Here is a 20,339-nt window from a genome sequence, read left to right on the forward strand (position 1 = left end):
ATTTTCAATAAACTAAAGTTACTATGTTTCCCTAAGGGAATTTTGCAACTATGGAATTAATGACAGTGCCAGAACCACCAATTTTGTTACGGCCAACAGCAAAAGTGGGGGAAAGAGCTTTAGAAAACGAACTACTTACCTAATGAAAACAAATCAATGGTTAGAGAAAGGACATTGTTATAAATGCCCTTGCTCTGCTGACTAACCATCCCATTTTTCTTTTTAGAAGGAAAAAAAAATTCCAAGAGGAATCCTTCAGGGCAGACAATTTCTTCTTTGGATTGTGCTCATGCATATTTTTATTTATAAACTTAACGTTGCCAGACACTGTTTGAAATTCATTGACTTTTATCGCTCAAGTTTTAAAATGCCTTTGTAGTTCAGTTAGCACATGCGGTCCTAGATTTATTCAAAGAACTATTGGAGCTTTGAATGAGAGAGTGTCCTGCCTTGTCTCCTTGCCCTCGCCCTCTGTAGCTGCCAGTTTCGTTCTAGTCCTCTCTGCTGACCACACCCCTTCCTCCTGCCTTCTGCAAGAGTGGCTTCTTATCTCCTTAGGTCGAGACCATTCTCTCTTTCCCCTGAGGAAGCCAGGAGAGAACCCAAAATGAACCTAAAAATGCCTCAACCTCCATCCATTCATTCATTCATAAATATTTATCTCGCACCTACTATGTAGAAAACTGTGTTCTAGACACCAGAGATCAGGGAACAGTGTAAAATGTCTGCCCTGGTGAATTTTAAACTCAGTAGGCTCCTGAGGTTGGCTTTATATCATCTAAATAATCTATTAGTAGACTGTCTTTAACTGTAAATGCCCTGTACTTGTGAGATAAATCCAGAAGGTGCTTCGCTCAGGAAGGCTGGATTTAATGAAGTCTCTAAAAACTGAATCCATTAAAGTTGAGTTATGTAATATTAAGATACAGGGAGATATATTAATAATTCGTCTTTGTATTACTATGACCATGATGTTAAATGTTTTCATATATTGCCGAGACACACACACACACAGTTTGGTTCCATCTTTTTTTCTTTTTTTAAAAAACACACATAGAGAAGTGGTACATATTTGTAGTTCTCTAAGATCTGGATTCCAGTTTCACAGTCCCTATGCATAATTGGACACTTTCTGGAAAGCTGAGTCTTTGTTACGCTTTTGAAAACTGGAGTTCTGTTTCCTTCTTAATAGAGTGGTAAAATTCCTAGATTGACAAAATAATTAGGGGGCCATGTAGGCAGACCACCTGTTCACTTGAGGCATCCTTCATGCCATCTTTCTGAGAACTTAGCAGATCATTTCAACTTCCTTTTAAACTGTTCCAATGATGGGAACTTAATTTCTTTATATGCAACTTCATTCTCTCTTTTTTTTATTTTTATTTGAGGCTAATTATTTTACAATATTATATTGGTTGGTTTTGCCATACATTGACATCAATCCGCCCCAGGTGTACATGAGTTCCCCCTCCCGAACCCCCCTCCCACCTCCCTCTTCCCCTTATCCTCCCTCTGGGTCATCCCCGCATACCAGCCCCGAGCATCCTGTAACATGCATCAACCCTGAACTGGCGATTCATTTCACATATGATAATATACATGTTTCAATGCCATTCTCCCAAACCATCCCACCCTCACCTTCTCCCACAGAGTCCCAAAGACCGTTCTATACATCTGTATCTCTTTTGCTGTCTCATGTACAGGGTTATCATTTGCATCTTTCTGAATTCCATATATATGCTTTAGTATATTGTATTGGTGTTTTTCTTTCTGGCTTACTTCACTCTGTATAATAGGCTCTAGTTTCATCCACCTCATTAGAACTGGTTCAAATGCATTCTTTTTTAATGGCTGAGTAATACTCCATTGTGTATATGTCCCACAGCTTTCTTATCCATTCATCTGCAGATGGACATCTAGGTTGCTTCCATGTCCTGGCTATTATAAACAGTGCTGCAATGAACATTGGAGTACACGTGTCTCTTTCAGTTCTGGTTTCCTCGGTGTGTATGCCCAGGAGTGCGATTGCAACTTCATTCTCTATTAAGACTCTTAGTAGTTTTTTCTTTACTAACTTGAAGTCTGTTTTCTAAAATATTCACACATTGGTTCTAATTCTTCCTATCAAGGACCCTATATGCCAGCTTCCCATGGTTTTACCTTGGCTCTTCTTTACCTGAGGGGTCACTCCATATCCCTCATGATTGCTAGACCTCCCTCATTTTGTTCACCTTCCAGAATGAGGTGAATTGACTTTCTCTAGTTCAGTACTCCTAGTAAACTATAGAGTGCGAAACGGGACACGTATCCTCCTGAATGTAGTCTGTCTAGTATAACTCTTTCTTACCATCAAACCCTCGACAGTCTGCATGCACTTATGTCCTCTCTGTATGCTGTATGTTCATTACTTTTCTCCCCAACAGGCCCCAGCATGGTGAACTTGTGGTGAGCTACACATAGAACATATAGAAAAGTTAGCGTCACAGCAAAAAGCCAACCATAAGGTGAAATCCACAAGGTCTATCATGACCATGTTTTAATTATTACCACAGGGGTTTGCTTTGCCAATTACCTTTTTGTTTAGCACTGCCCAGTCATGGCAAGTGCCAATAAGGAAATTTGCACCTCCAAGTACAGTAAAATATGAATTATGGGAAAAAAAGAATGTTTCAGTTGTACTTAAGGGATAATATATTTTTTAAAAATATGTATTCTCTAATGATACACTTCAAATGAAGAAACCAGCTATACTCTTGAATATCTTAGATGTTTCTGACCATGACATGACTGAGCTACTGAACTGAACTGACCATGTTACTCTTATGTTCCAAAGATAAAGCCAGGTTTTGTAGACTAAAACAGAAGAATCCAGAGAGGACAAGAAGTAGTTGAGGACTTAATTATAAAAAGAAACGGTTCTCCTGAAAGAAGATGTGTGGGGTGTCTTAGTCACTTCAGGCTGCTATAATAAAGTGCTGTAGCCTGGGTGGCTTATAAACAATAGAATTTATTTCTCACAGTCTGGAGGCGGGAAGTCCAGGATCAAGGCACCAGCAGATTTGGTATATGGTGAGGGCCTCCTTCCTGGTCCAGAGATGGCTTTCCTCTTGCTGTATCCTCACATGGTGGAGAGAGGGAGAGAGCTCTCAGGGGTTTCTTTTATAAGGGCACTAACCCCATTCCTGAAGAATCCACCTCATGGCCTGATCACTTCCCCATTCAGTACTCCACCTCTTGATACCATCAGGGCTTAGGGTTTTTGTTTGTTTGTTTGTTTTCTATTGGCTGTGTTGCATCTGCAAGGGCTTTTCTCTAGTTGCAGTGCACGGCCTTCTCGTTGCGGTGGCTTCTCCTGTTGTGAAGCTCGGGCTATAGGTTCAGTAGTTGTGGCATAGGCTTAGTTGCTGCACAGCATGTGGGATCTTCTGCACTGGCAGGCAGATTCTTACCCGCTGTACCACCAGGGAAGTTCCCTGGAGGTTAGGTTTTAACATAGGAATTTGGGAGGTGTGAGCATAGACAGTCTATAAAACATGATGTAGTAAACACCACTAAAGTGTGTTTTTAATGGTCCTGAAAATGACAAAGCCAAGAAGAAAAATGAAGCTTAAAAATGACAAACTGTCATCATTAAGAAGCATCCATGTTGTTGATTGTAGGCAATAGAATAAAAGCTCTGTAACTTTGCGGAATAATTAGATGGTCATTCATGCATATACTATGCTGCTGCTGCTGCTGAGTCACTTCAGTCGTGTCCGACTCTGTGTGACCCCATAGATGGAAGCCCACCAGGCTCCCCCATCCCTGGGATTCTCCAGGCAAGAACACTGGAGTGGGTTGCCATTTCCCTCTCCAATGTGTGAAAGTGAAAGGTGAAAGTGAAGTCGCTCAGTCGTGTCCGACCCCCAGCGACCCCACGGACTGCAGCCCACCAGGCTCCTCCATCCATGGGATTCTCCAAGCAAGAGTACTGGAGTGGCTTGCCATTGCCTTCTCCCGCATATACTATATTAATCTCCAATTGAACAAAACATACTGAATTATATCAGAGAACTGTTATAGTCAGGTATGGGTAAATGGCAAATGTCAGTTTTTAACCTTTTAATCTTGGCATTATACAGTTTGAATATCAAACATGTTCTATGAAGACAGATTTAAACAGATCTGTCCTGTGGGTATAAATTTTTTATAATGTCCTGGTTCGTCCTGAACTAGGTCTCTTTGGGTATCAGCTGGTGTTTATATGAAGGAGAGTTTGGTGTTTTTCTTTTTTTCCTAAGGGAGAAGAGAGACTCCCTTACATTAAATAGGAAGTTGTGAGTGTATTTGCATATATGCAAATTCTGCAACATTATATACGAGGCTTCCCTCATAGCTCAGTCAGTAAAGAATCTACCTGCAATGCAGGAGACCCAGGTTCAGTTCCTGCATCGGGAAGATCCCCTGGAGAAGGGAATGGCAACCCACTCCAGTATTCTTGCCTGGAGAATCCCATGGAGAGAGGAGCCTGGAGGGCTACAGTCCATGGGGTCACAAGAGTCGGACATGACTGAAGCAACTAAACCAACCAATATATGAGGGATTTGAGCATCCACAGATTTTGATATCTGTGGAGGGGTCAATGGATACCAAGGCACAATTGTACATGTACAAATATAAAAATGCATAGAGAGAAATAACTTTATAAAAACTAGATCATATTATATATACTAATTTATTTATTTCTTTTTTCTTTTTTTTTTTATTGGAGGCTAATTATTTTACAATATTATATTGGTTGGTTTTGCCATACATTGACATGAATCCACCCCGGGTGTACATGAGTTCCCCTTCCTGAACCCCCTCCCACCTCCCTCCTCCCCTTATCCTCCCTCTGGGTCATCCCCGTGCACCAGCCCTGATCATCCTGTATCATGCGTCAAACCTGGACTGGTGATTCATTTCACATATGATAGTATATATGTTTCAATGCCATTCTCCCAAATCATCCCACCCTCGTCCTCTCCCACAGAGTCTAAAAAACTGTTCTATACACCTGTGTCTCTTTTGCTGTCTCGTATACAGGGTTATCGTTACCATCTTTCTAAATTCTATATACATGCATTAGTATACTGTATTGTTGTTTTTCTTTCTGGCTTACTTGACTCTGTATAATAGGCTCCAGTTTCAAGAAAACTATTAAATTAGAGTTGATTTATTTAAATGAACACAAGGAAAATGAAGTAAAACTAAAGTTATTGTTTGTATTCTTCAGGTCAAGATGTCCAAGTTCCTAAATTATCCATTTAAAAAGACCTAGATGAAAGATTATAAAAAGCAAATAATTGGCTTCTATTATGCCCTATTTTTAGAAGCTAAGTTTCAGTTTTAGGTGGTATTAGCTTTACCCTCTTTATTAAAGATAATGTAGTTAACATTCTTAAAATTTATTCCACCTTTTGATTTTTGTAGTGCATTTATTTTTTTAATTTGCAAAGATGTACAGTAGAATCTTTAAGTTAAACACTGATTTTACAGACTAACCTTTAATCTTTACGATCACAAGCAGATTTGCTAATATTTATTATGTTTACAGATGCTGGATATTTAAACAAATTGAAATAAATTCTGTAGACAAGGAGAAACTCTGTAGAATTCTTGATTTCTTTTCCATTCACTCCTGGATTTTATTGTTTTGAATTCCCAAAGAGCTGTAGAGTGAATCAATGCATAGTATTAAGACAGAATGGAATAGGCACTCCAGGAGATCAGAAATAGTTTTGAATTCTCTCCCAATGCCCCATTCACAATAAGTATTTGATAACTAGCTTAAAGGCAGAATTGTTAGAATACCCGGTTATTTGCACATAGATTTTCTTTTGTTCCTTCCATGTGTCTAGGGAGTTGTTTTCAAGTAAGTGCCAGTGTTTAGAATATTTACCATTTTAGGTTGTAGGCACAAAGCTGTGTATGTTGAACTCTATTAGGACTTTTAAGGGTAACTTTTACCTTATGGGACTTCCCTGCTGGCCACATGGTAAGGAATCTGCCTGCAATGCAGAGACCTGGGTTTGATCCCTGGGTCAGGAAGATCTCCTGGAGAAGGGAATGGTTACCCACTCCAGCATTCTTGCCTGGAGAATACATGGAACAGAGAAGCCTGGCAGGCTACCGTCCATGGGGTTGCAAAGAATCAGATGCGACTGAGTGACTAACTCTTATCTTTCACAAATATTAATCTCCAAGTTAAGTCACAGTGCTTTATAACATTTAATGTGTATATACACATATGAATATATATATGTATGTATCGTGGTCGTGCTCAATCATGTCCGACTCTTTATGACCCCAGGGGCTATAAACCACCAGGCTCCTCTGTCCATGGAATTTCTCAGCAAGAATACTGCAGTGGGTTGCCATACCCTTCGCCAGGGGATCTGCTTGACACAGGGATCGAACCCGCGTCTCTGGCATCTCCTGAATTGGCAGGCAGATTCTTTACCAATGAGCCATATATGTGTATATGTGTATGTGTGTATATATGTGAGTATGTTTGCATATAAACATGCATTCATGTGTATGTGTGTGAGAGAGAGAGAAGGTGACAGAGAGTGTGTGTGTAGTAATTGCTCTGATCATTTAAGCTTGGTTCTATTTTAGTTTCCATGTTCCCTATCAGTCCTTTTCACTCATAGTGATGCAAATCCCAAATAGAGCCAGGGGAGTTTCCATGACTTGAAGAGACAGAAAGGCTGAGGTGTCTGGGGCTTGCAGGGCAAGGCATGAATGAGGAGAAGAAGCTTCATGAGGAAAATGTTTCAGAAACCTGCACCGCAATCCCCTGGAGTCTCTTCCTGAGAACTGACATGTGTGTGGGAGTAGAAATTCCATGAAGCTGGGCAACAATCAACCAGAAAACTGTAAGCTGAACAGCTTCTGGAAGTCAGAGAGCACTAACAGTTAGCCTCAGACCTCTGTTCCAATCCCAGCTGTTTTTGTATTCATGGCATCACCCATGAGACACGGGAGCGAGCAAGCCTTAGATGATTCCAGCACCCAGCCTTGGCACCATCCTTGCTTGCTCTGGGCTGGCTGTGGTGTGTGGTGGCTTGAAGTGGTGTCTCAGTTCCCTGACCAGGAATCAAACCTGGGCTGTGGTGGTGAGAGCACTGAATCCTAACCACTAGACCACCAGGGACTAGCAGCTAGAAACAGGGCCTTGGCTCTTGTCTTCTTTGTTTTTTTAAAGCATTTCAGCAAAAAGATGGAAATTGGTAAAGTGGATAAGAGCATTTATTAAGAGCAGAGAATGCGCGGAAAGATACATGGCAGGCTGAGAGGGAGTCGAGTGCTTTAGGGGTGGTTTAACTCATTGATGGCAGAAAGCGAAGAAGAACTAAAGAGCCTCTTGATGAAAGTGAAAGAGGAGAGTGAAAAAGTTAGCTTAAAACTCAACATTCAAAAAACAAAGATCATGGCATCTGGTCCCATCACTTCATGGCAAATAGATGGGGAAACATGGAAAGAGTGAGAGACTATCATTTTTGGGGGGCTCCAAAATCATTGCAGATGCTGATTGCAGCCATGAAATTAAAAGACACTTGCTCCATGGAAGAAAAGCTATGACCAACCTAGACAGCATATTAAAAAGCAGAGACATTACTTTGCCAAATTCCCTGGTGGCTCAGAGGTTAAAGCGTCTGCCACCAATGCGGGAGACCCGGGTTCGATCCCTGGGTCGGGAAGATCCCCTGGAGAAGGAAATGGTAACCCACTCCAGTATTCTTGCCTGGAGAATCCCATGGACAGAGAAGCCTGGTAGGCTACAGTCCATGGGGTCGCAAAGAGTCGGACACGACTGAACGGAACGGAACGGAGTCAAGGCTATGGTTTTTCCAGTAGTCATGTATGGATGTGAGAGCTGAACTATAAAGAAAGCTGAGTGATAAAGAATTGATGCTTCTGAACTGTGGTGTTGGAGAAGACTCCTGAGAGTCCCTTGGACTGCAAGGAGATCCAACCAGTCCATCCTAAAGGAAATCAGTCCTGAATATTCATTGGAAGGACTGATGCTGAAGCTGAAACTCCAATACTTTGGCCACCTGATGTGAAGAGCTGACTCATTTGAAAAGACCCTGATGCTGGGCAAGATTGAAGGCAGGAGGAGAAGGGGGTGACAGAGGATAAGATGGTTGGATGGCATCATCGACTCAATGGATGTGAGTCTGAGCAAGCTATGGGAGTTAGTGATGGACAGGGAAGCCTGGCATGCTGCAGTCCGTGGGGTCGCAAAGAGTCAGACACGGCTGAGTGACTGAACTGAATTGAAATCATGATGGGGCTTCCCTGGTGTCTCAGCAGTAAAGAATCTGTCAATGCAGGAGATACAGGTTCCATCCCTGGCTTGGGAAGATCCCCTAGAGAAGGAAATGGCAACCCACTCTAGTATTCTTGCCTGGAGAATCCCATGGACAAAGGAGCCTGGTGGGCTACAGTCCATAGGGTCGCAAAAGAGTTGAACATGACTGAGAGACTAAGCAACAACAAGAGCAGTTTTCCAAGTTCCTTCTGGCCAGTCATCTTGCTTTGTCTGACTCTGTATTGATAAGTGGTCTGGCTCAGGACCCTCCCAGATATGTTATCGAGCATGAATTCCAGCACAAGGGTCTCTGACTGGTTGGCAGAACATGTTATAGGCTAGCACCCTCTCCCTTCTCTGACCCCTCAGGAATCTTTCTGTGCATGCATAGTTTGAGGAGGTCTTGAAATCAAGAATGAGAAATACAGAGCCTCCCGATCTTTTTACCCAAGCAGGGCTCTACTGCTCTCTAATCCAGCCATTATCTTTATTTTGATGTGTGTGTCCTCAAGAGACAGATGCGAGCTGCTCAGCCTGGAGCCCCAGAGAAGGCAATGGCACCCCACTCCAGTACTCTTGCCTGGAAGATCTCATGGATGGAGGAGCCTGGTGGGCTGCAGTCCATGGGGTCGCGAAGAGTCGGACACGACTGAGAGATTTCACTTCACTTTTCACTTTCATGCTTTGGAGAAGGAAATGGCAACCCACTCCAGTGTTCTTGCCTGGAAAATCCCAGGGACGGCAGAGCCTGGTGGGCTGCCATCTATGGGGTTGCACAGAGTCAGACACGACTGAAGTGACTTAGCAGCAGCAGCAGCAGCCCGGGGCCCATCTGTCTCCTCCCTCAGGCGGCTGCTAGGTTGAGCAGAGACAGACTTTCTCGACCAAGCCCTACCCAGAAAATTCCTGAGCAGAGAAAATGTTTTCAACCAACAACAACAAAAAGTGCAATCACCATTTCTCACTCAGCACTAGATATCCAGAACACATCTTCTTTGCTTTCAGTTTGCAGTCACTACATGCTTTTCTCACTTACTGTGTTCTTTCCGAATGCCACAGTAAACGTGGTTCTCTGGAGAGGAATTCCTCTTTCACCTTTACCTGTAATTCACACTTTACCTCCAATACTTACCCTTCTAAATCAGGGCAACCTTCTAATTCCAGGAAGTGCTTCTCTACATCAGAATGATGCTAAGTGCCTGCTAAGGAGATGGGTGCCTGTGAAAGTGCTGCCGGAAAGCTTTCTCTTGGGTGAGTCTCCCCCTCTAGAAGAGCCACTGAGTGAAGTTGTCCTCAGAAGGATAAAGTGCTGTAACAGAGTGACCACCTTTCCTCCTGCTACTGTTCCAGGCTGAGAGGCCCTGACGGGGTTTTCTGGTGTTCTTTTACTCACTTACTACCTTCCAGCCCTCCTTCTCTTAGCCAGAGCGGCATTGTCCCCAAGTGACTTTTCTCCAATCTGAAATTCATGTCATACATTTGAAACTATTTACTAGTTCAGCTCCGGAGAAAGAATGTTCCCTACTGTGTTTCCCTTTGGGCATAGAGGTCACTTTTTCCCTCCTTGATCTTAGACTGGCTCATTAGCTAGGATATGCTTGATTTTCCAAATAATCTATCATGACCACACACACACACTGTATGGGGAAAGTTTTATATACTTCAAAAATCCTGCTACAAAGAGAATTTAAGAGCCGAAGATAAACTGGGAAGTTATTATCTGCAGATATGATAGAATCAGGGCAGGCCCAACTTAAGTACTGTCAATATTTATTTTTAAATAAAGCTCCCAGTTTTATTTATTTTTAATTTATTTGATTAGTGTTGGCTGTTCTGGATCTTTGCTGCTGTGCACAGGCTTTCTCTAGTTGTGACAAGCAGGGACTACACTCTAGTTTTGGTGTGCGGGTTTCTCATTGCGGTGGCTTCTCTTGTTACAGAGCACGGGGTGCATGGGCTTCAGTAGTTGTGGCGCCCAGCTTCAGCTGCCAGACCAGAGATTGAACCTGTGTCCCCTGCACTGGCAGGTGGATTTTTAACCACTGAACCACCTTGCAAGTCCTATCAGCATTTTGAGTGGGATAAACTGTGATCGTGAGGCCTGGTTCTGTACATTGTAGGATGCTTTAGTAGCATCCTTGGTCTCTATAAGCAGATGCCCGTCATAGACCCCTAGTTGTCACAGATAAAGATGTCAATGCAAGCAGTTCATGTGGTGTGCAATATCCACCTCCAGTTGTGAACCTCAGATTTAGAGCTAGTCTCCTACATTAGCTAGGCTGTGCTATGTTTTATTAGTTAGGTTATGTAAGGTCTTAGTGCAAAATGTTTATAATTTTTAGTCCTTTGCAGGTCAACTGCCTCTTCTCTACCTTTTCCCCAAAGAAGGCTGTCTGGGACAGCTTCCATATTGATTATCTAGGCCTCTGTGTTGCAAATTTGGGTTTACTTACTGCAGTTTTACAACTTAAGTGTTCTTCCCTTCTTGCTGTATGGATGAGAGAGAGAGAGAAGAGTTCCCACTTTTAATGGCCTCAGATGAGAAGTGATGCGTGACTTCTGCTCATGTTACAGTTGATGACCTAGCAGTCATATCACCCCAATCTAAGTGCAATGAAGAAAATAAGTTTCCTGTGTGCAGAGGCAAATAGTGGTGTGGTAAACTAATCTCACAGTTATTGCCAAGCATATCTTATCTGAAAATGGTCCCTTGAAAATAATTTTAAAACCTTTAGCTTTCAGTGTCCAGTGTGAAAATGACAAAACATATAGAGCAATAATTCACCAAAGAAATACAAATGGATAATAAACATATTAAGTCAACATATTCAATCTGATAATATCAAAGGAGAAATGTTATTTTCTCCTATAATATTGATAAGGGCTTCCCAGGTGGCTCAGTGATAAAGAATCCACCTGCCAATGCAGGAGATGCAAGTTCAATCTACACATTAGGAAGATCCCCTGAGGGAGGAAATGGCAACCCAATCCAGTATTCTTGCCTGGAGAATCCCATGGACAGAGGAGCCTGGTGGGCTACAGTCCATTGGGTTGCAAAAGAGTTGGACAAAACTGAACAACTGACCATACACATAATATTTACAAATGTTAAAAAATAGTAATAGTGCAGACATGCTGATGAGGATAAAATAAGATAGCAATCCTATATTGCTGGTGAGATGGTGAATTAGTAGAAAATTTTGTGGAAAAACATTGTCATTATTTATCAAAGACCTTATAATGCTCATACTTTTATAATGTTCATCACTCAGTCATGTCCTACTCTTTGTGACCTCATGGGATATAGCCTGCCAGGCTCCTCTGTCTATGGGATCCTGCAGCTAAGAATACTGGGGTTGATTGCCATTTCCTTCTCCAGGGGATCTTCCTGACCCAGGGATCGAATTCAGGTCTCCTGCCTTGCAGGCAGATTCTTTACAGTCTGAGCTACCAGGGAAGTCATGCTTTTTAAATTGAGATACAATTAATGCATATTATATTAGTTTCAGATATGTAACACAATCTTTTGATATTTGCATATATAGTTAAATGATCACCACAGTAAGTCTAGTTTACATCCATCTCCACACATAGTTAAAAAAAATTTTTTTTCTCGCAGTGAGAAGTTTGAAGTTTTACTCCCTTAGCAGATTTCAAATATACAACACAATATTATGAATCATATTTGCTATGCTGTACATCACATTCCCAGGACTTATTTATTTTATAAGTGAAATTTGTACCTTTTAATGCTTATAGTTTTTTTAGATTTTTTTTTATGTGGACCATTTAAGAAGTCTTTATGGAATTTATTACAATATTGTTTCTGTTTTATGTTTTGGATTTTTGGCCATGAGACATATGGGATCTTAGCTTCCTGACCAAGGATTGAACCCACAACCCCAGCATCAGAAGACAAAGTCTTAACCACTGGACCACCACAGAAGTCCCAGAAATTATACTTTTTTATTCAGTAATACCACTTATAGAAACTTTTGCTAGGAGAAATCAAATATCTGAGATATATGAGAAATGATTTTTATTAAAGCAATTTTATAGGAATAAATATGACAAGCAGCAAATATATGCAAGAGTCAGGGAATGAGTTGACTATAAATTTCAGATACCCTCTACCCCTCTTAAATTCTGATCAACTGAAAATAGTTATGGGAATCAAAAGCGGTTCACATTTCAACTTCATGACAAGAAAAGCTGGAATGGAGAACAGGCCAGGGCCTATGGCCTCCATTTCCTAGCCTACATCTTGGGACCTTCTTGACTGTAAATTATTGAATCAGTATGTCAGAGAGAATGGAGAAAAGATGTTAACACCTGGGATGGGCCTGCCAGGAGCTTGGGGGTAGGTGGTTTCAGAGAGAGGGACAGACAGGCAGGCCTGAATGTGGCCCACAGGGTATCAGGCTCCAAACAGGCTCCATTCAGATAACCCGTTTCTCCTCCTAAAAGTGATTGGTGGAGAAGTGGATAAAAGGTCAGAAATTCCCTGGTGATACTACCCCCCTCCCCACCCCCCTTCCTACCTCTGGATAATGAAGCAGAAATTTTCTGAGTCCAACAGAATTTAAGGGAGGTGAACTTCACTCCTACATGCATATTTTGACTGCAGATGAATTTCATGTTGGTTAAAGGTGCCATCAGCTTAGGTCTTCAAAGAAGGAGGAAGGGCTGGGGAAATGGTTAGACTGAATATAAGGGTCTCTTTAGTGGTGGGTCAGCAAGATAAACAAAATTAAGAAAAAAAAATTCATATATGTCTGGAGGCTAGGGAGGGTGGGAAGTGTGTGCAGAAATTAGCTGCAGTGTTCAGTCCAGGCAGTAAGCACTTGGCAAATGTATAATGGAAACCAGAGCACTGACATTTATTGTTGCTGTGTCAGTCACTCAGTTGTGTCCAAATCTTGGTGACGCCATGGACTGTAGCCACCAGGCTCCTCTGTCCATGGGGTTTCCCGGCAAGAATACTGGAGTGGGTAGCCATTTCCTTTTCCAGGGGATCTTTCCAACCCAGGGATTGAACCCACATCTCCTTCATAGGCAGACAGATTCTTTATCACTGAGCCACCTGGTAAGTCCAACATTTGTTGAGCAGCTCCTACTGTAGGATTTTGGAAAGTATTTGTTTTTATTTGTGCAGACAGACATACAGATGCGAGTTACTAGGGGAAGAGAAGACCCTGTATACCACCTACCCCTCAACCTTACTGAGTGTCACTCCTGACTAAGCCCAGAGTAGATGTCTATAGGTCGCTGGTAGTTGATGACAGTTGGCTACATAGTGAGGCCAAGGAACTGATTTTCTTCTTGGCAGAGACCATTCACTGACACCTACTTTCTAATATTTCTGCTCCTCTCTCACTGCTGACTTGACAACTGGAACACTGTTTCCAGCAGGGTATTTTCTTTGTTGTAAATTGAAGCTTTCATTCTCTGTGTGTGGAAAATCAGACAACTCAACCTGTTCACAATATATTCTGAGCAAGGTAGTGCTATCTATACTTTGTAAGGGCTTCCCCAGTGACTCAGTGGTAAAGAACCCGCCTGTTAATGCAGGAGACATAAGAGATGTGGGTTAGATTCCTGGGGTTGGAAAGATCCTCTGGAGAAAGGAATGGCAACACACTCCAGTATTCTTGCCCAGAGAATTCCATGGACAGAGGAGCCTGGCGGGCTACAGTCCATAGGGTTGCAAAGAATCGGACATGACTGAGTGACTGAACACGCATGCATACTTTGTGAGCTATTTTTGTGTTTCATTGACTTTCATTTTTGAGCATGGGAAGATTTACCTATGCCTTCGCATGGTGAGTCTCAACGTGTGCTCCCAGACCAGCCTCCCCAGCCACACCTAAGAATGCACATCCTTGGATCCCATCTCAGATCTGATGGACTAGGAACTGTGGAGTGGGATGCAGCACTGTGTTTTAACAAATCACCTGGGGAGCTCTGACACATGTTCAAGTCTGGGAACTGCTGGACTAGAGTCTTGCTTTTGAAAGTGTGAGTGGCGAAACAGTAGGAATTCCAGTTATGCCTATTAGAAATCTGGAATCTTGGGCTACGGTCCAGAATTAATCAATCAGACTCTACACTTCAAGATCCCCAGCGGTTTCATGTGCACATTGCATTTGGATAACCACTGAGACACCCCCCGCCGCCCCCTGCCCCGATCCAATGACTAGACTTTCTTAGGTTTCAGTTACTGTGAGATGGAACCCATGCCTTGGTTATGTTTTCTTAATGATTTACTGAAGCATACTATACATGCAATATACATTATGAGCACCATCTTATAGTTATGGTGTTAATATTTTTAAAAAGCCCCTTAGGTGATTGTCACATGGAGCCAGGGTTGAGTACCCATACTGAGCAGGAAAAGCATTAAAAACCTCATATTCTTATTAACCTTCTTCCTTTATCCATGGAACTCACATTTTAATTTCTCTGTTCTTTGTAAGAGTCTGTCTGCAATTGATGGTAAAGTAATTATGCTTGTCTTTCCTCGACAATGTGGACACTAAGCACAGACACAATTAGGATGCTCTAAATGTGTTAACTTTTCATAATATTCTTTGAGGAGTCCTTTCTCAAAGATGCCAAGGATTTGAACAATTTTGCCCTCTCGACTTCATGAATATTTAGTGAAGAGCTGGATTTAATTGGGCTGATCACCAAAGAGGTGCAAAGGGACCTGCTTAATAAATGGAGTATTTCTGTGGCACCAACCTAGTTTTACTCGTTCGCATGCATGTAGCACAATTTCTCTGTTGGCCCAGATGTTGATGAGCAGCATGAGAAGTGAGGGGGCCAATCTGAGAATCTGGATAGGAAACATTTATTCACACTCAAAAATATTTGTGACTTAACTGACTCAAAGGGTAAAATACACTATTGCCATGTAGCCTCTTTCCCACACATAATAGGCACCAGAAACACAGTCTAGATTATGCAGCCTCAGCAGAGTGAACCAAGAGCAGCACTGATCCAGTTTATGTGATTACAACTGTGCCACTGACACCTCCGCTCTTGCTGGCTGTTGGGCTGAAAGTGAACAGTAATGTAAAGCCACAAAATGAATATTCGCCTTTGAGTGTGCCCACCTCCAGTATTAAAAGGGAAGCAACTGAACAAGCAGTAGTTATAGCTTTGAGTAGCATTCTTTTTACAAGAGTGAGAAACAAGCTACTTTTAAACAACGGGAACAATTGTTGCAGAGGTCTGGGCTCTGAGACCTCATATTAAATGTGAACATAAGCATCCATAAACAAGACATATTGACAGGATATAATTTAAACTATGGCTCCCTATTTGTAGTCCCAGTGATTTGAAATTCATCACTAACTAAAACATTCAATGTTTCTGTCTCATAATTCATAGAGGTTATAAAAGCCTGACATTGCTAAGAGTCACGAGCCTCCTAGTTCTTTATTACTTTAAGAGAGCAAGTGATAGTAATGAAATGGAAAAAGGATTGAAAGCTCGCTGGGACTAAGGGAGGACTGGGGGCATGAGAGGGACCTGAAAGTCTGGAAGGGCACGTTAAGCTTTATGCATTAAAATCTGGGGTTTATTTTCATGCTATAAAAACCTGAAAAAGACATGGAGGAAATAAAAGCCCCAGACGAAGTTCAAAAAACAAGCAATATTTTGATTTTAATGAAATCCATATTTATCAGTGAGAAAATAATTAGTGTTTTATGGTAATTAAAGATGAACCAAGTATTGGGAGAGTCATACATTGCTACTGAAATTGTAAAATGGTGCAGCTCCTTTGGAAAATTTGATAGGTCATGAAAATGTTAGATACAGTTACCATATGACTCAATGATTCCTCTACTAGGTATATACTCAAAAGGAATGGAAATATATGACCACACAAAAATATGTTTGTGCATACTCATAGCAGCACTATTCATAATAGCCAAAAAATTAAAACAACCAAAATGTTCATCAACTGATTAATATATAAACAAAATGTGTTATAGCCACAGTATAGAATATTATTATGACCTAAAAACTAATGAAGTACTGATAAATGAATGCTACATGGATGGACCTCGAAAACATTTTGCTGAATGAAAGAAGCCAGTCACAAAAGATCATGTTATGATTTCTTTTATATTAATATTAAATATCCAGAGTAGGCAAATCTATAGAGACATAAAGTAGATTAGTGGTTCTCCAGGGCTGCGGTGGTGGTTGGGTGCTTAAGGGGAAACAGGGTGTGGGATGACTGCTAGTGTGAATAGGGCTTCATCTGAGGAGTGATGAAAATGTTCTTAAATTCAGTAGTGGATTTATTTGCATAACTGTGAATATAGGAAACGGTACTGAATTATATACTTTAAAAGGGTGAAGTTTATGATAAGTTAATTATAGTATCAATAAAGCTATTAAACAAAAAAAGATGAATTAAGTAATGATACCAAAACACTGATTACTTCACAGAAGCTGTGACATGGATAGCAGCCAAAGTACTACAGAATTTATCATCTAAAATAAAGGCAATAATGAAGATGAATGGGCAGTATGTAATTCTATCAGCTGGCAGAAATATGAACCTTTTCAGCCAAAGTTTAAACAGTGTAGAAAAAGAAGAATTCATATCATGTCTATAAAGTTCAATCTCAGCTAACCAAATTGGACTCACTGAAATCAACAAAATAACTTCTCTTTGAGGTTATTAATTAGTACTCTCTCTCTTACATTGTCTGATTTTCTGAGGCAATTCTTGTTTTTTTTTTAATCATTATTATTATTGGTATTCCTCAGATAAGGTATGTCTCAGATAAGACAGAATATGTGAGGTATTAGTTGACTACATGGCTTACTTTATGCATTACCACAGTCAAGATTACTTAATGAAGTAGTTAATGATGATTACATAAAACCATTATCTTTCCCAGGGAATCCTAGCTATATTTTCTGCAAGAATTTTGGACTTAAAAAGGGTCTTGAATTTTAGAGTTGAGATTTCTTATAATGTCCTTCCTGCCACAGTAGTTATATGGAGCTGAAACTCGAGTCTTCTGAAAAGAGAAGTACGGTAACCCCTGTACATGAACCTTTGGGCTTCCCTGGTGGCTCAGATGATAAAGAATCTGCCTGCAACGTAGGAGACCTGGGTTCAGTCCCCGGGTTGGGAAGATCCCCTGGAGGAGGGAATGACTCTTAAAGATGTGAACATGCATTTGTGTGTCCAATCATGTAGGTTAGTTTACATGTCTGGTGTGCAGTGTCTCGTGCATGCATCCTCTACAAGTGGCTGTGCTTTTGTGTACTTTACGGCACTCTATAGAGTGCAATAGCACAGTATCTTTACTTCAAGAACAGGATGTCCAGAAACAAACATAAAAAGAGTGGTGATGTAGCTGGTACTGCTAAGAAACGCTAGCTGTTCTACTGTACTACTGTACTTTTCAAAGTACTGTACTATAAAAAGTGTTTTGTTTTTTTTGCATTTGTTTTTTATGTATCATTTGTGTGAAAAGTATTACAAATCTATTACAGTACAGTACTATACAACTGATTGTATTAGTTGGGTACCTAGGCTAACTTTATTGAACTTAAGAGCAAATCAGATTTATGAACGGGCTCTCTGAATGGATCTCATCCGTATGTAGGGGACTTTCTATATTGTCTTTCTCTCCTACCTTCCTATGTATAGTGTAGGCCTCAAATAGACTAGTTCATATAGCAAAAATTAGTCCAGGTGGGACCACATCATATGAGGATGGAATTATAATATAAACAATCATACACAGATGAAGTAAAGGTTAACTAGAGGCAGGAACACACATTTACCTAATTTCACTCAGGTGGGTAAGTCTCCAGAGACATTTGGAAGGGGTTTACAAGACAAAAAAATTGATGAGGAATATGATCAGGAATATAATTTGGATCATATATTTAAAAATATGCTTCCTCCTTGCCTCAGTGGTAAAGAATCTGCCTGACAATGCAGGAGATATAGGTTTGATCCCTAGATCAAGTAGATCCCCTGGAGAAGGAAATGGCAACCCACTCCAGTATTCTTGCCTGGAGAATCCCCTGGACAGAGGAGTCTAGCGGGCTACAGTCCATGGGGTTGCAAAGAGTCAGACACGACTGAGTGACTAAGCAACAACTGCAACAAACATTAAAGGATTTACGTGGACTGGTGTTCAGTTCAGTTCAGTTTCTCAGTCATGTCCAACTCTTTTGCAACTCCATGGACTGCAGCATGCCAGGCTTCCCTATCTATCACCATATCCTGAAGCTTGCTCAAACTCATGTCCGTCGAGTCAGTGATGCCATCCAACCATCTAATCCTCTGTTGTCCCCTTCTTCTCCTCCTATAGTAGTACAGTACCAGCATCAGGGTCTAATGAGTTCACTCTTCACATCAAGTGGACGAAGTATTGGAGCTTCAGCATCAGTCCTTCCAATGAATATTCAGGACTGATTTCCTTCAGGATGGACTGGTTGGATCTCCTTGCAGCCCAAGGGACTCTCGAGTCCTCTCCAACACCATAGTTCAAAAGCATCAATTCTTTGGTGCTCAGCTTTCTGTGTGGTCTAACTCTCACATCCATACATGACTACTGGAAAAACCATAGCTTTGACTAGATGAACCTTTGTCGGCAAAGTAATGCCTCTGCTTTTTAATATGCCATCTAGTTTGGTCATAGCTTTTCTTCCAAAGAGCAGGTGCCTTTTAATTTCACGGCTGCAGTCACCATCTGTCGTGATTTTGCAGTCCAAGAAAATAAAGTCTGTCATTGTTTCCCCATCTATTTGCCATGAAGTGATGGGACCGGATGCCATGATCTTAATTTTTTGAACTTTGAGTTTTAAGCCAGCTTTTTCACTCTCCTCTTTCACTTTCATCGAGAGGCTCTTTAATCCCTCTTTACTTTCTGCCATACGTATGACAGTTTTGGACACTGCAGATCTGTTAATTCTCCAACCTACTTTGGTCAGTTGTAAGAAATAATCAATGTAGATTTTCTACATTTTCTCACAGTTTCTAATATTCATTCTAATTTATGATTGAAGGAAACCTAGGAACTCAGAGCTGGGCAATCATTTAGCTTTCCTTTAGATGTAGCTTATTCAATGTTCAGCATTTGTTTTATGGAGACTAAAACAATTTGGAAATGGGTCAGTGGAATTGGGAGCTATCAGGGAAATCTAAATGAAATGTGTTATAATTATTTGTGCTTTTGTATTTTATGAACTAAATCTTGTTGGACATAATATATTCATTATGAAAGTATTTTGTATAGTTAATATGTCAACTTTCTAATCAGAATAATGTTGTTCAGTCACTAAGTCATGTCCGACTCTTCGCAACCCTATGGACTACAGCATACCAGGTTTCCTTGTCCTTCACTATCTCCTGGAGTTTGCTCAGATTCATGTCCATTGAGTTGGTGATGCCATCCAACCATCTCATCTTCTGTCATCCCCTTCTCCAGTCCTCAGTTTTTCCCAGGTGGCTAAAGTATTGGAGCTTTTATATTTATTTGATAATTCTGAGTATTAATTTGGATTTTTTTTGTAGGTATCTTTTGTCTGGGTTGGGACAACTTTGAGTGGAAAGTATATAACTAAGGTTGTCTGTAAAACTCAGAGTTCACTAGAATTCTTGTGCTCTGTATGAACATTGATGAAAGGATGGGAAATTAGAAAGTAGATTAAAATAACAGATCTCAAAAATGGGATTTCATGCTCACATTTTGGTTCTTGAGAATGAAAACTGGAAGATTTTATGCAAAAACCTTGAAACTCATTTGTTTTTTTTTCACTGAGTGCATGAGTTTTGTTTGTTGATCTAAGTGCTGTCTGTCTTTAATATTGGTGTGTTCCTCTGGGACTAGTCTGAACCTCTCTTTTTAGAGAGGCTGGCTCAGGTGAAGCAGGTACAACAGGTTAACTTGACCTGTGCAGTTTCAAGCCAGCTTCAGTATAGTCTGGCCACAGATCCAAATAAACAAAAAGA

The sequence above is a fragment of the Moschus berezovskii genome, chromosome Y (genome assembly GCF_049115385.1).
Source record: "Moschus berezovskii isolate FMDL1 chromosome Y, NW_MosBer_1.0, whole genome shotgun sequence".
NCBI classification, from domain to species: Eukaryota; Metazoa; Chordata; class Mammalia; order Artiodactyla; family Moschidae; genus Moschus; species Moschus berezovskii.